Below are 12,243 nucleotides of genomic sequence, written 5' to 3' on the forward strand. Positions count from 1 at the left end.
CTAAACCAGGGGTGGGGAACCTTTTTCCTGCCAAGGGCCATTTGCACACTTATAACTTCGTTCGGGGGCCATATCAGGTGTAGATCTCCTGGCGAGCGTGGGGGGGAGGTTAGGGTTGCCAGGTCTCCAGCCACCACCGGGAGGTTTAGTATTCAAAAGAAAACCTCGTGCTTAAATAATTGGAATTAAGCACCAAAGTAAGCACTGATGGCACACAATCTGATCATACTGAAACAAATCACTATAGGTCTAATGTTACACAATATATATAGGGATGTACTAAAAAGAATGACAAGTCAGCCCATTGGAAACAGTGGGAGAGGCTGCACAGCCCATTGAAGATAATGGGGAAAAAGAGTGTCGGTTGACTTGCATTGATTCCATTGAAAGACATTATAGCACAAAAACGGTTGCAAAGAAAACGCGGGATGGATTTCCCAGTAAGGTTTCTAAACCGTTCTGAGGGGGGGATGACAGACCACCAAGGGGATTTAAAGCCCCTGGGACCCCTAGAAGTCTTCTTAGGTGGTGATGACAGATCCTCTAAAGGAGTGAAAGCCTCTTGGACCCACAGAAGTGTTCTTGGGTGGGGATGACAGCCCCTGGGACCCCTAGAAGTCTCCTTAGGTGGTGATGACAGATCCCCAAGGGGAGTGAAAGCCTCTGGGACCCCTGGAAGTGTTTTAGGGTGGAGATGACAGCCCCTGGGACCCCTAGAAGTGTTTTTAGGTGGTGATGACAGATCCTCTAAAGGAGTGAAATCCTCTTGGACCCCCGGAAGTGTTCTTGGGTGGGGATGACAGCCCCTGGGACCCCTAGAAGTCTCCTTAGGTGGTGATGACAGATGCTCTAAAGGAGTGAAAGCCTCTGGGACCCCGGAAGTGTTCTTGGGTGGGGATGACAGCCCCTGGGACCCCTAGAAGTCTCCTTAGGTGGTGATGACAGATCCTCTAAAGGAGTGAAAGCCTCTGGGACCCCTGGAAGTGTTTTAGGGTGGGGATGACAGTCCCTGGGACCCCTAGAAGTGTTCTTAGGTGGTGATGACAGATCCTCTAAGGGAGTGAAAGCCTCTGGGACCCCCGGAAGTGTTCTTGGGTGGGGATGACAGCCCCTGGGACCCCTAGAAGTCTCCTTAGGTGGTGATGACAGATCCCCAAGGGGAGTGTAAGCCTCTGGGACCCCTGGAAGTGTTTTAGGGTGGAGATGACAGCCCCTGGGACCCCTAGACGTGTTCTTAGGTGGTGATGACAGATCTTCCAGGGGAGTGAAAGCCTCTTGGACCCCCGGAAGTGTTTTAGGGTGGGGATGACAGCCCCTGGGACCCCTAGAAGTCTTCTTAGGTGGTGATGACAGATCCTCAAGGGGAGTGAAAGCCTCTGGGACCCCCGGAAGTGTACTTGGGTGGGGATGACAGCCCCTGGGACCCCTAGAAGTCTCCTTAGGTGGTGATGACAGATCCTCTAAAGGAGTGAAAGCCTCTGGGACCCCTGGAAGTGTTTTAGGGTGGGGATGACAGTTCCTGGGACCCCTAGAAGTGTTCTTAGGTGGTGATGACAGATCCTCTAAGGGAGTGAAAGCCTCTGGGACCCCCGAAGGTGTTCTTGGGTGGGGATGACAGCCCCTGGGACCCCTAGAAGTCTCCTTAGGTGGTGATGACAGATCCCCAAGGGGAGTGTAAGCCTCTGGGACCCCTGGAAGTGTTTTAGGGTGGAGATGACAGCCCCTGGGACCCCTAGAAGTGTTCTTAGGTGGTGATGATAGATCCTCTAAAGGAGTGAAAGCCTCTGGGACCCCCGGAAGTGTTCTTGGGTGGGGATGACAGCCCCTGGGACCCCTAGAAGTCTCCTTAGGTGGTGATGACAGATCCCCAAGGGGAATGTAAGCCTCTGGGACCCCTGGAAATGTTTTAGGGTGGGGATGACAGCTCTTGGGACCCCTAGAAGTGTTCTTAGGTGGTGATGACAGATCCTCAAGGTGAGTGAAACCCTCTGGGACCCCCGGAGGTGTTCTTGGGTGTGGATGACAGCCCCTGGGACCTCTAGAAGTCTTCTTAGGTGGTGATGACAGATCCTCAAGGTGAGTGAAACCCTCTGGGAACCCCAGAAGTCTTCTTGGGTGGGGATGACAGCCCCTGGGACCCCTAGAAGTGTTCTTATGTGGTGATGACAGATCCCCAAGGGGAGTTAAAGGCTCTTTCGCGCCCAGAAGGGTTCGGAGGTTGTGATGACAGCCCTTCAAGGGGATTAAAACCCCAGGGACCCCCACAAGTGTTCTAGGGTGGGGATGACAGCCCTTGGCACGCCCAGAAGTTGTCGGAGGTGGTTATGACAGATCCCCAAGGGGAGTGAAAGCCCGTTGGTCCCCTGGAAGTTTTCTGGGGTGGGGATGACATCCCCTGGGACCTCCAGAAATGTTCTGAGGTGGTGATGACAGATCCCCAAGGGTAAATAAAAGCATGCTCTTTATGCTTTTTTATTTGTAAAATATTGTTCTGAAGTATCCGCAATGCATGCCACTGTTTTCTGTGGAACCATTATGAATTTAATGTCTGTTGCCGCCTATTCCTGCTGTTATCTAATCCCAGGGATTGCATCATTGTTCATTTGTGCATCTCCTGGGGTTTTTCCTGGTTGTCTCTTCCCAAATCTGCTTGGCTGCAAATTTTTGAGAAAGATCTCAGCAAACCCTGGATGGATGTAATGTGAGTAGAATTTTTCCTGGCCAACCCACACAAAAGCCATCTTACCTTCCCCTTTCCCGGAAGCAGTAGTTAACCCCCTCTGGGATTAGGGTTGGCAACCTCCAGGTAGTTCCAGGAGATCTCTTGCTATTACAACTGATCTCCAGCCAATAGAGTACTGCTCACCTAAAGAAAATGGCCGCTCTGTGAACTGGACTCTATGGCATTGAAGTCCTTCCCCTCCCCAAACCCTGCCATCCTCAGACTCTGCCCCCAAAAAACCCCTGCGATGGTAAAGAGGGACTTGGCAACCCTCTCTGGGACCGTGACTCTTTTTATCTGCAAATGAACAGCATTATATCGGTCTTCTGGTATAACGATGTATCTTGCAGAATATCTTAATTTCCAGCTTTCATTTTAACAGGAAAGTCTCTAGCCCTTTTCATTGCTGAGATATAAGGGGGGAACATATTTTCAATAATAGTAGATAGACACTTTTAAAAAAAAGGAAGTTGGGAATTTAGAGAATTACAGAAACACATTGTAATGTCATCAGGAAATATTGCAGAGGTTCTAATAGGCAAGTTAAGAATCATGGAACCATTTTGGTGAAATCTACACACTTTCCCGAATTATTTATTAAAATTTCATGCCACTGTACAATTTATTATTCAAGGTGGCGAACACTGAGTGTACTTCAAGCATCTGTCATTCCATCCCTGTGGCTGTCATCCCCACCTCAGAACACCTCTGAGGGTCCCTGGGGCTTTCAATCTCCTTGAGGGGCTGTCATCCCCCCTTCAGGACACTTCTCAGGGTCCCAGGGGCTTTCAATCCCCTGGGGAGTCAGTAATCCACCCTCAGAACAGTTATGGGGGTCCCAGGGTTTTTCATGCCCTCTTCAGAACAATTCTGGGGGTCCAATGGGCTTTCAATCCCCTTGGGGGCCCGTCATCACCGCCCTCATAAAGCTTCTTGGGGTCTCATGGGCTTTAACCCCCCCCCTCAGAACATCTCTGTTTTTATTTAATGTTTTCATTTAAAGACAAGGGTACAAAAAGGAAAAAGGAGAGGAACAAGGGAATCCATCTTATGTTAACAAATCTATTGATGTATATAATCAAGTAAGTTCAAGCACATTTTGAATTTTCAAAAATAAACTACCAAACATTGTCATTAGTCTAATATGTTTACATTTAATTAATTGTATTCTCCATTTTCTAACCACAAATTTGTCAACTAATTAGCTAACATATATGTATAAAATGGATGCCAGAAGACTTCTGAAGGACCCAGGGGCTTTCAATCCCCTTGGGTGGCTGTCATACCCCCTTCAGAACACTTCTGGGCATGCCAAAGGCTGTAACCCCTATCACAGAACACGTCTAGGGGTCGCTGGGGTTTTTCCCCTTGAGGGGTCTGTTAAGTCCGCATGGGGATGACACATGAGGTCGAGACGGAGTTCCAACAACGCAGTTTTTTTGATTTCAGCAATGAACAGACGGAACTGAGGAACTGTACAACCTGGCTCTGCTTATATGCACCCCTGGCCCCCGGTGGCCGCTCCTCCCCTGATCCATGATAGGGGGAAAACAACCCCCAGGTCACCAATGGCATGACCTGGCTTAGGGCCAATGGGATGTGTTGGCTGTGGCCAATCATGCGAGCAGGGCTTAGGAGCCTTCGCCCAGGACTCAAGCTCCTGGGCTTCCTTCGCTATGGTCTTAACGGATGCACATACATTACACCCCTCCCCCCCCCAAGTTCAAACACTCACGAGCACACAAAGTCTTTCAGGTTGCTTGGTCATGTTCGTAACCACTGCGACCTACGCGGTACCGGAACTGGCGTTGTGGGTGCTGGGGCCACGTCTTTGGCAGCGGTTGGCCCGGGTTCACAGGAGGTGGGAGAAACGGCTTCCAGGAGCTCTCTTTGCATGCTGGCAGACAGGCGCTCCTCGCTCGGCTCGCTCTCCGCTGGCGTGGCTTGCTCCGGCACTCTGGGAAGCTCCGGAGCTCTGTGGCAGCGGCGCGGTCGGGCTTGTCAGGCAGTCAGCGGTGCAGCTGATCGATGTGTCGCCGGAGGACTCGACCCTCGGGGGTGGCAACCAGGTAGGATACCGGGCCGGTTGCATCTTGCATGGTAGCCGGAATCCAGGCTGGGCCCATTCCATAGTTACGGGCATAGACGGGGGCATCCTGCTCCACGACCCGTAGGGTTGCCGGTTCTTCTCGGTGGTGAGGGCGTTCTGGCACAAGGTCTGGGTGTAGCCGGTCAAGTGGCGTTTTTGCCCGGCGGCCCATGAGGAGCTCCGCGGGGCTTTTTCCGGTGGCGGAGTTGGGCGTAGCGTGCTGGTACAGGAGGAATTCTGCCAGCCCTCTGTCCCAGTCATTGCGCTCAATGAGCCGCATCGCTTCCTTGGTCGTGCGGACCATTCTCTCTGCCTGTCCGTTACTGGCAGGGTGGAACGGGGCTGAGGTTGTGTGGCGGATTCCGTTTTTGGCAAAGAACCCTTGGAACTCCGCGAACGTTAATTGGGCCCCGTTGTCGGAGACCACCGTGTCTGGCAAGCCGTGGGTGGCGAAAAGCTTCCGCAGTTCCCAAACCACCACTCGCAAGGTCATAGAGCCTATGCCAGCGACCTCCAGCCACTTGGAGTAGGAGTCCACCACGATCAGGAAGGTTTTGCCCTGGAACGGGCCCACAAAGTCTATGTGGAGGTGGGACCAGGGTTTGTGGGTGGACTCCCAATGGTGGGTCGGGGCTCGCATCATCTCGGGCTGTGACTCTTGGCATGGCTGGCAGCAGCTCACCCACTCCTCCACAGCAGCGTCTATGCCCGGCCACCAAACGTAGCTCCTCGCCAGGGCCTTCATGCGCACTATTCCCGGGTGGCAGGCATGAAGGGCCTCCAGGACCTTGGTGCGCAGTTTGGCTGGAACCACGACGCGGTTCCCCCAGAGTAGACCCCTTATTCAGCAAGAGTTCATGCTGCAGCGTGCAAAAGGGCTTGAATTCGCCCTCCGGCCTGGCAGCTGGCCACCCCTTCCCCACCCAGTTCAAAACGTGGGTGAGGTCCTTCGCTGTGTGAGCTGCAATGTCCGAGGCATGTAGGGGCGGTTCAGGCAGGGTCTCCAGCAGCATGACGTTGTAGGCCGGGGACGGGTCTGGGTCGGAGTCCTTGAGTGGCAAACGGCTGAGCTCGTCGGCGTTCACGATGCTGGACCTGGGGCGGTGCAGTAGCCGGAAGTTGTAGGCGTTGAGAAAAATCGACCACCGGAGCATGCGGGGGACAGGATTTGCGGCGTCTGTCGATCTGGCATGAACCCCAAAAGTGGCTTGTGGTTGGTGATGATGGTGAAGGGGCGGCCATAAACATAGTCATGGAATTTCTTCACGCTGGCCACGACGACGAGCACCTCCCGGTCAATTTGCGCATAGTTCCTCTCCGCAGTGGAGAGGGTCCGGGAGTAGAAAGCAATCGGGGCCTCCCGACCACCTGGCAGCTGGTGGCTCAGAACCGCTCCGACGCCGTAGGGCGAGGCGTCACATGTTAACACAACGGGAAGCTTCTCGTCGAAATGGACGAGCAAGCTGGAGGGAGACAGGAGGGCTTTGGTAGCCTCGAACGCCCGTTGATGCGACTTACCCCACGCCCACGGGGAGGATTTGTCCAGGAGACTGTGGAGCGGCTCGGCAACCGACGCCTTGTTAGGGAGGAAGGCGTGGTTAAAGTTCAGCAGGCCGAGGAACGACTGGAGCTCCTGCTTGCTTTGGGGCGGCGGGACATTGTGGATCGCCTTGATCTTGTCGGGCATGGGATGGATGCCCTCTGCGTCAATCAAGTAGCCCAGGAACTCCACCTGCGGCAGGCCCAGCTGGCACTTCTCTCGCTTGACCGTCAGCCCGGCATCTCGGAAACAGCGGAGCACCCAGTGGACATGATCCAGGAGCTCGTCATCAGCGATCAAGACGTCGTCAAAGTATGGGACGATGCCAGGCAAGCCCTTCAGGAGGTCTTCCGTCAAATTCTGGAAGATGCCTGGGGCCGTGCTGACCCCGAACTGCAGGCGCGTCATCGGAAGGCACCCCGGTGAGTAACAATTGTCTGTGCCTCGGCCGACTCAGGGTCCACGGGCAGCTGTTGGTAAGCCTGAGTGAGGTCCAGTTTGGCAAACACCCGACCCCCAGCGAGGGAGGCCAGGAGGTGGTTGACAACGGGCACGGGGTAGGCGTGCGGCCGCAGCGCTGTATTAATAGTACATTTGTAGTCCGCGCAGATGCGGACGTCTCTGTTGGGCTTCAGCGGTGTCACGATTGGGGTCTCCCAGGGGGCATTGGGGACCGGTACCAGCACACCCTGAGCGACGAGACGGTCAAGCTCTGTGTCGATCCGGGGCTTGAGGGCGAAGGGGACGCAGCGAGGCTTCAGGCAGATGGGCGCAGCGCCGGGGTCGACATGCAGGCGGACTGGCAACCCCTTGTAGCAGCCCAGCAGGCCCTTCCACACGTCCTCAAACTCCGCCCAAATGTCGTTAAGGGCGGTCAGGCTGATGCGGTGGAATCCGCCGATGTGAAGGCCGAGGGCCGGAAACCAGTCGAGCCCCAGGAGGCTCGCGCAAGGCCCCTCGACCACAATGAGGCAGAGGCACCTAGAACGGTCCTGGAATCGGACGGGCATGCGGGCCTCCCCCCGGACCAGCACCCGGCGCCTCTGATAGTCCCAAATGGTGACACGGGATGGTCGCGGCTCGGGGAGGGAGGCGGTGCGACGGCCCAGGTCGCGGTACTTGTCCAGCGATATAATGGAGAGAGCCAACCCGGAGTCCACTTCCATCTCACAAGGCGCACTGCCGATCTCGAAGACGATGGAGACCTTGTCTGCCCTGTGCACCTTGTGGAGGGAGACGCTGTGCAGCTCGGTATCGCGGCGACCCCTGCGGTCGCTGGTGGGCTCGTCGTCGTCCATCTTTCTTGACTGGGCACGAAGACCGACCCTTCGGCGTCGAGCGACAGACTTTGGCAATGTGGCCGACCCTGCCGCAAGCCCGGCAAGAGGCGTCGTGGAACCGGCAGGAGCGGCGGTCGTGTCACTCACCACAGCTCGCACACAGGCGGTCTGTGGTGCCTCGTGGGGTCGAATTCTTCCAGAGACCCCCAGGTAGCCATGTTAGTGAAGTGTTGCGTCTCTGGTGTGTCGAAGTGAAGTCAACAAGGGGAGCTGGACTGCCTACCAGGCACTGTGATGTCGTGGAGAATCGCAGGATATTTCAGCAAGAGTGATTTCGTTAGCAAGATGGACTGCCTACCAGCCTTCGTCGCCACTGTTAACTCCACGTGGGGATGACACACGAGGTCGAGACGGAGTTCCAACAACAACGCAGCTTTATTGATTTCAGCAATGAACAGACGGAACTGAGGAACTGTACAACCTGACTCTGCTTATATGCACCCCTGGCCCTCGGTGGCCACTCCCGCCCTGATCCATGATAGGGGGAAAACAACCCCCAGTTCACCAATGGCATGACCTGGCTTAGGGCCAATGGGATGTGTTGGCTGTGGCCAATCATGCGAGCAGGGCTTAGGAGCCTTCGCCCAGGACTCAAGCTTCTGGGCTTCCTTCGCTATGGTCTTAACTGACGCACATACATTACAGGGTCATCATCACCACCTGAAATGTCTGAGTCCACCTGTCAAATCCCAAAACAACAGGCATCCAAACAGAGTAGTCTAAGAAGCAGTTTATATGAGAAGCATAAGCTGTAATGCGGCAACTTACAGGGAAAGGTAAGAGGAGTCAAGTGAAGGGAGAGCTGGCAGGTTGACACATAAACATCAGAAAGGCACCGTTGGGTACCAGGCAGAGCCTGGTTCCCAAGGTAGATTACAGCTATCGCGCCAGGACACAGACGGTCATAACAAACCTCTGAGCTACTCGACCTTTACGCCAACTGCGCTCTCACACCACCTCAGAACACTTCTAGGGGTCCCAGGGGCTGTCATCCCCACCCAAGAACACTTCCGTGGGTCCCAGAGGCTTTCACTCCCCTTGGGGATCTGTCATCACCATCTAAGAACATTTCCAGGGGTTCCAGGGGCTGTCAGCCCCACCCAAGAAGACCTCTGGGGGTCCCAGAGGCTGTCACTCCCCTAGGGGATCTGTCATCACCACCTAAGAACATTTCCAGGGGTCCCAGGGGCTGTCATCCCCACCAAAGAAGACTTCCGGGGGTCCCAGAGGCTTTTACTCCCCTTGGGGATCAGTCATCACCACGTAAGAACATTTCCAGGGGTCCCAGAGGCTGTCATCCCCACCCAAGAAGACTTCCGGGGTTCCCAGAGGCTTTCACTCCCCTTGAGGATCTGTCATCACCACCTAAGAAGACTTCTAGAGGTCCCAGGGGCTGTCATCCCCACCCAAGAACACTTCCGGGGGTCTCAGAGGCTTTCACATTTTTAGAGGATCTGTCATCACCACCTAAGAACACTTCTAGGGGTCCCAAGGGCTGTCATCCCCTCCCTAAAACACTTCCAGGGGTCCCAGAGGCTTACACTCCCCTTGGGGATCTGTCATCACCACCTAAGGAGACTTCTAGGGGTCCCAGGGGCTGTCATCCCCACCCAAGAACACTTCCGGGGGTCCCAGAGGCTTTCACTCCTTTAGAGGATCTGTCATCACCACCTAAGAAGACTTCTAGGGGTCCCAGGGGCTGTCATCCCCACCCAAGAACACCTCCGGGGGTCCCAGAGGCTTTCACTCCTTTAGAGGATCTGTCATCACCACCTAAGAAGACATCTAGGGGTCCCAGGGGCTGTCATCCCCACCCAAGAACACTTCCGGGGGTCCCAGAGGCTTTCACTGCCCTTGGGGATCTGTCATCACCACCTAAGAAAACTTCTAGGGGTCCCAGGTCCTTTCATCCCCACCCAAGAACACTTCCGGGGGTCCCAGAGTCTTTCACTCCCCTTGGGGATCTGTCATCACCACCTAAGAAGACTTCTAGGGGTCCCAGGGGCTGTCATCCCCACCCAAGAAGACCTCTGGGGTTCCCAGAGGCTTTCACTCTCCTTGAGGATCTGTCATCACCACCTAAGAAGTCTTCTAGTGGTCCCAGGGGCTGTCATCCCCACCCAAGAACACCTCCGGGGGTCCCAGAGGCTTTCACTCTCCTTGAAGATCTGTCATCACTACCTAAGAAGAATTCTAGGGGTCCCAGGGGCTGTCATCCCCACCCAAGAAGACCTCCTGGGGTCCCAGAGGCTTTCACTCTCCTTGAGGATCTGTCATCACCACCTAAGAACACTTCTAGGGGTCCCAAGGGCTGTCATCCCCACCCTAAAACACTTCCAGGGGTCCCAGAGGCTTACACTCTCCTTGGGGATCTGTCATCACCACCTAAGGAGAATTCTAGGGGTCCCAGGGGCTGTCATCCCCACCCAAGAACACTTCTGAAGGTCCCAGAGGCTTTCACTCCTTTAGAGGATCTGTCATCACCACCTAAGGAGACTTCTAGGGGTTCCAGGGGCTGTCACCCCACCGTAAAACACTTCCAGGGGTCCCAGAGGCTTTCACTCCTCTTGGGGATCTGTCATCACCACCTAAGGAGACTTCTAGGGGTCCCAGGGGCTATCATCCCCACCCAAGAACACTTCCGGGGGTCCCAGAGGCTTTCACTCTTTTAGAGGATCTGAGATCACCACCTAAGAACCCTTCTAGGGGTCCCAGGGGCTTTCATCCACACACAAGAACACTTCCGGGGGTCCCAGAGTCTTTCACTCCCCTTGGGGATCTGTCATCACCACCTAAGAAGACTTCTAGGGGTCCCAGGGGCTGTCATCCCCACCCAAGAAGACCTCTGGGGTTCCCAGAGGCTTTCACTCTCCTTGAGGATCTGTCATCACCACCTAAGAAGACTGCTAGGGGTCCCAGGGGCTGTCATCCCCACCCTAAAACACTTCCAGGGGTCCCAGAGGCTTTCACTCCCCTTGGGGATCTGTCATCACCACCTAAGAACACTTCTAGTGGTCCCAGGGGCTGTCATCCCCACCCAAGAAGACCTCTGGGGTTCCCAGAGGCTTTCACTCCCCTTGAGGATCTGTCATCACCACCTAAGAAGACTTCTAGGGTCCCAGGGGCTGTCATCCCCACCCAAGAACACTTCCGGGGGTCTCAGAGGCTTTCACATTTTTAGAGGATCTGTCATCACCACCTAAGAACACTTCTAGGGGTCCCAAGGGCTGTCATCCCCTCCCTAAAACACTTCCAGGGGTCCCAGAGGCTTACACTCCCCTTGGGGATCTGTCATCACCACCTAAGGAGACTTCTAGGGGTCCCAGGGGCTGTCATCCCCACCCAAGAACACTTCCGGGGGTCCCAGAGGCTTTCACTCCTTTAGAGGATCTGTCATCACCACCTAAGGAGACTTCTAGGGGTCCCAGGGGCTGTCATCCCCACCCAAGAACACCTCCGGGGGTCCCAGAGGCTTTCACTCCTTTAGAGGATCTGTCATCACCACCTAAGAAGACTTCTAGGGGTCCCAGGGGCTGTCATCCCCACCCAAGAACACTTCCGGGGGTCCCAGAGGCTTTCACTGCCCTTGGGGATCTGTCATCACCACCTAAGAAAACTTCTAGGGGTCCCAGGTCCTTTCATCCCCACCCAAGAACACTTCCGGGGGTCCCAGAGTCTTTCACTCCCCTTGGGGATCTGTCATCACCACCTAAGAAGACTTCTAGGGGTCCCAGGGGCTGTCATCCCCACCCAAGAAGACCTCTGGGGTTCCCAGAGGCTTTCACTCTCCTTGAGGATCTGTCATCACCACCTAAGAAGTCTTCTAGTGGTCCCAGGGGCTGTCATCCCCACCCAAGAACACTTCCGGGGGTCCCAGAGGCTTTCACTCTTTTAGAGGATCTGAGATCACCACCTAAGAACCCTTCTAGGGGTCCCAAGGGCTGTCATCCCCACCCTAAAACACTTCCAGGGGTCCCAAAGGCTTTCACTCCTCTTGGGGATCTGTCATCACCACCTAAGAAGACTTCTAGGGGTCCCAGGGGCTGTCATCCCCACCCAAGAAGACCTCTGGGGTTCCCAGAGGCTTTCACTCTCCTTGAGGATCTGTCATCACCACCTAAGAAGACTGCTAGGGGTCCCAGGGGCTGTCATCCCCACCCTAAAACACTTCCAGGGGTCCCAGAGGCTTTCACTCCCCTTGGGGATCTGTCATCACCACCTAAGAACACTTCTAGTGGTCCCAGGGGCTGTCATCCCCACCCAAGAAGACCTCTGGGGTTCCCAGAGGCTTTCACTCCCCTTGAGGATCTGTCATCACCACCTAAGAAGACTTCTAGGGTCCCAGGGGCTGTCATCCCCACCCAAGAACACTTCCGGGGGTCTCAGAGGCTTTCACATTTTTAGAGGATCTGTCATCACCACCTAAGAACACTTCTAGGGGTCCCAAGGGCTGTCATCCCCTCCCTAAAACACTTCCAGGGGTCCCAGAGGCTTACACTCCCCTTGGGGATCTGTCATCACCACCTAAGGAGACTTCTAGGGGTCCCAGGGG

The 12,243-nt window shown here is 55.1% G+C and overlaps 1 pseudogene; it reads right to left on the minus strand.

Moving 5' to 3' along the window:
* Positions 1 to 5,514: 5,514 nt before the first annotated feature.
* Positions 5,515 to 7,649, minus strand: LOC130485992 (uncharacterized protein K02A2.6-like; annotated as a pseudogene).
* Positions 7,650 to 12,243: the final 4,594 nt, after the last annotated feature.

This window comes from Euleptes europaea, chromosome 13, assembly GCF_029931775.1.
Source record: "Euleptes europaea isolate rEulEur1 chromosome 13, rEulEur1.hap1, whole genome shotgun sequence".
In the NCBI taxonomy this organism is placed as follows: domain Eukaryota; kingdom Metazoa; phylum Chordata; class Lepidosauria; order Squamata; family Sphaerodactylidae; genus Euleptes; species Euleptes europaea.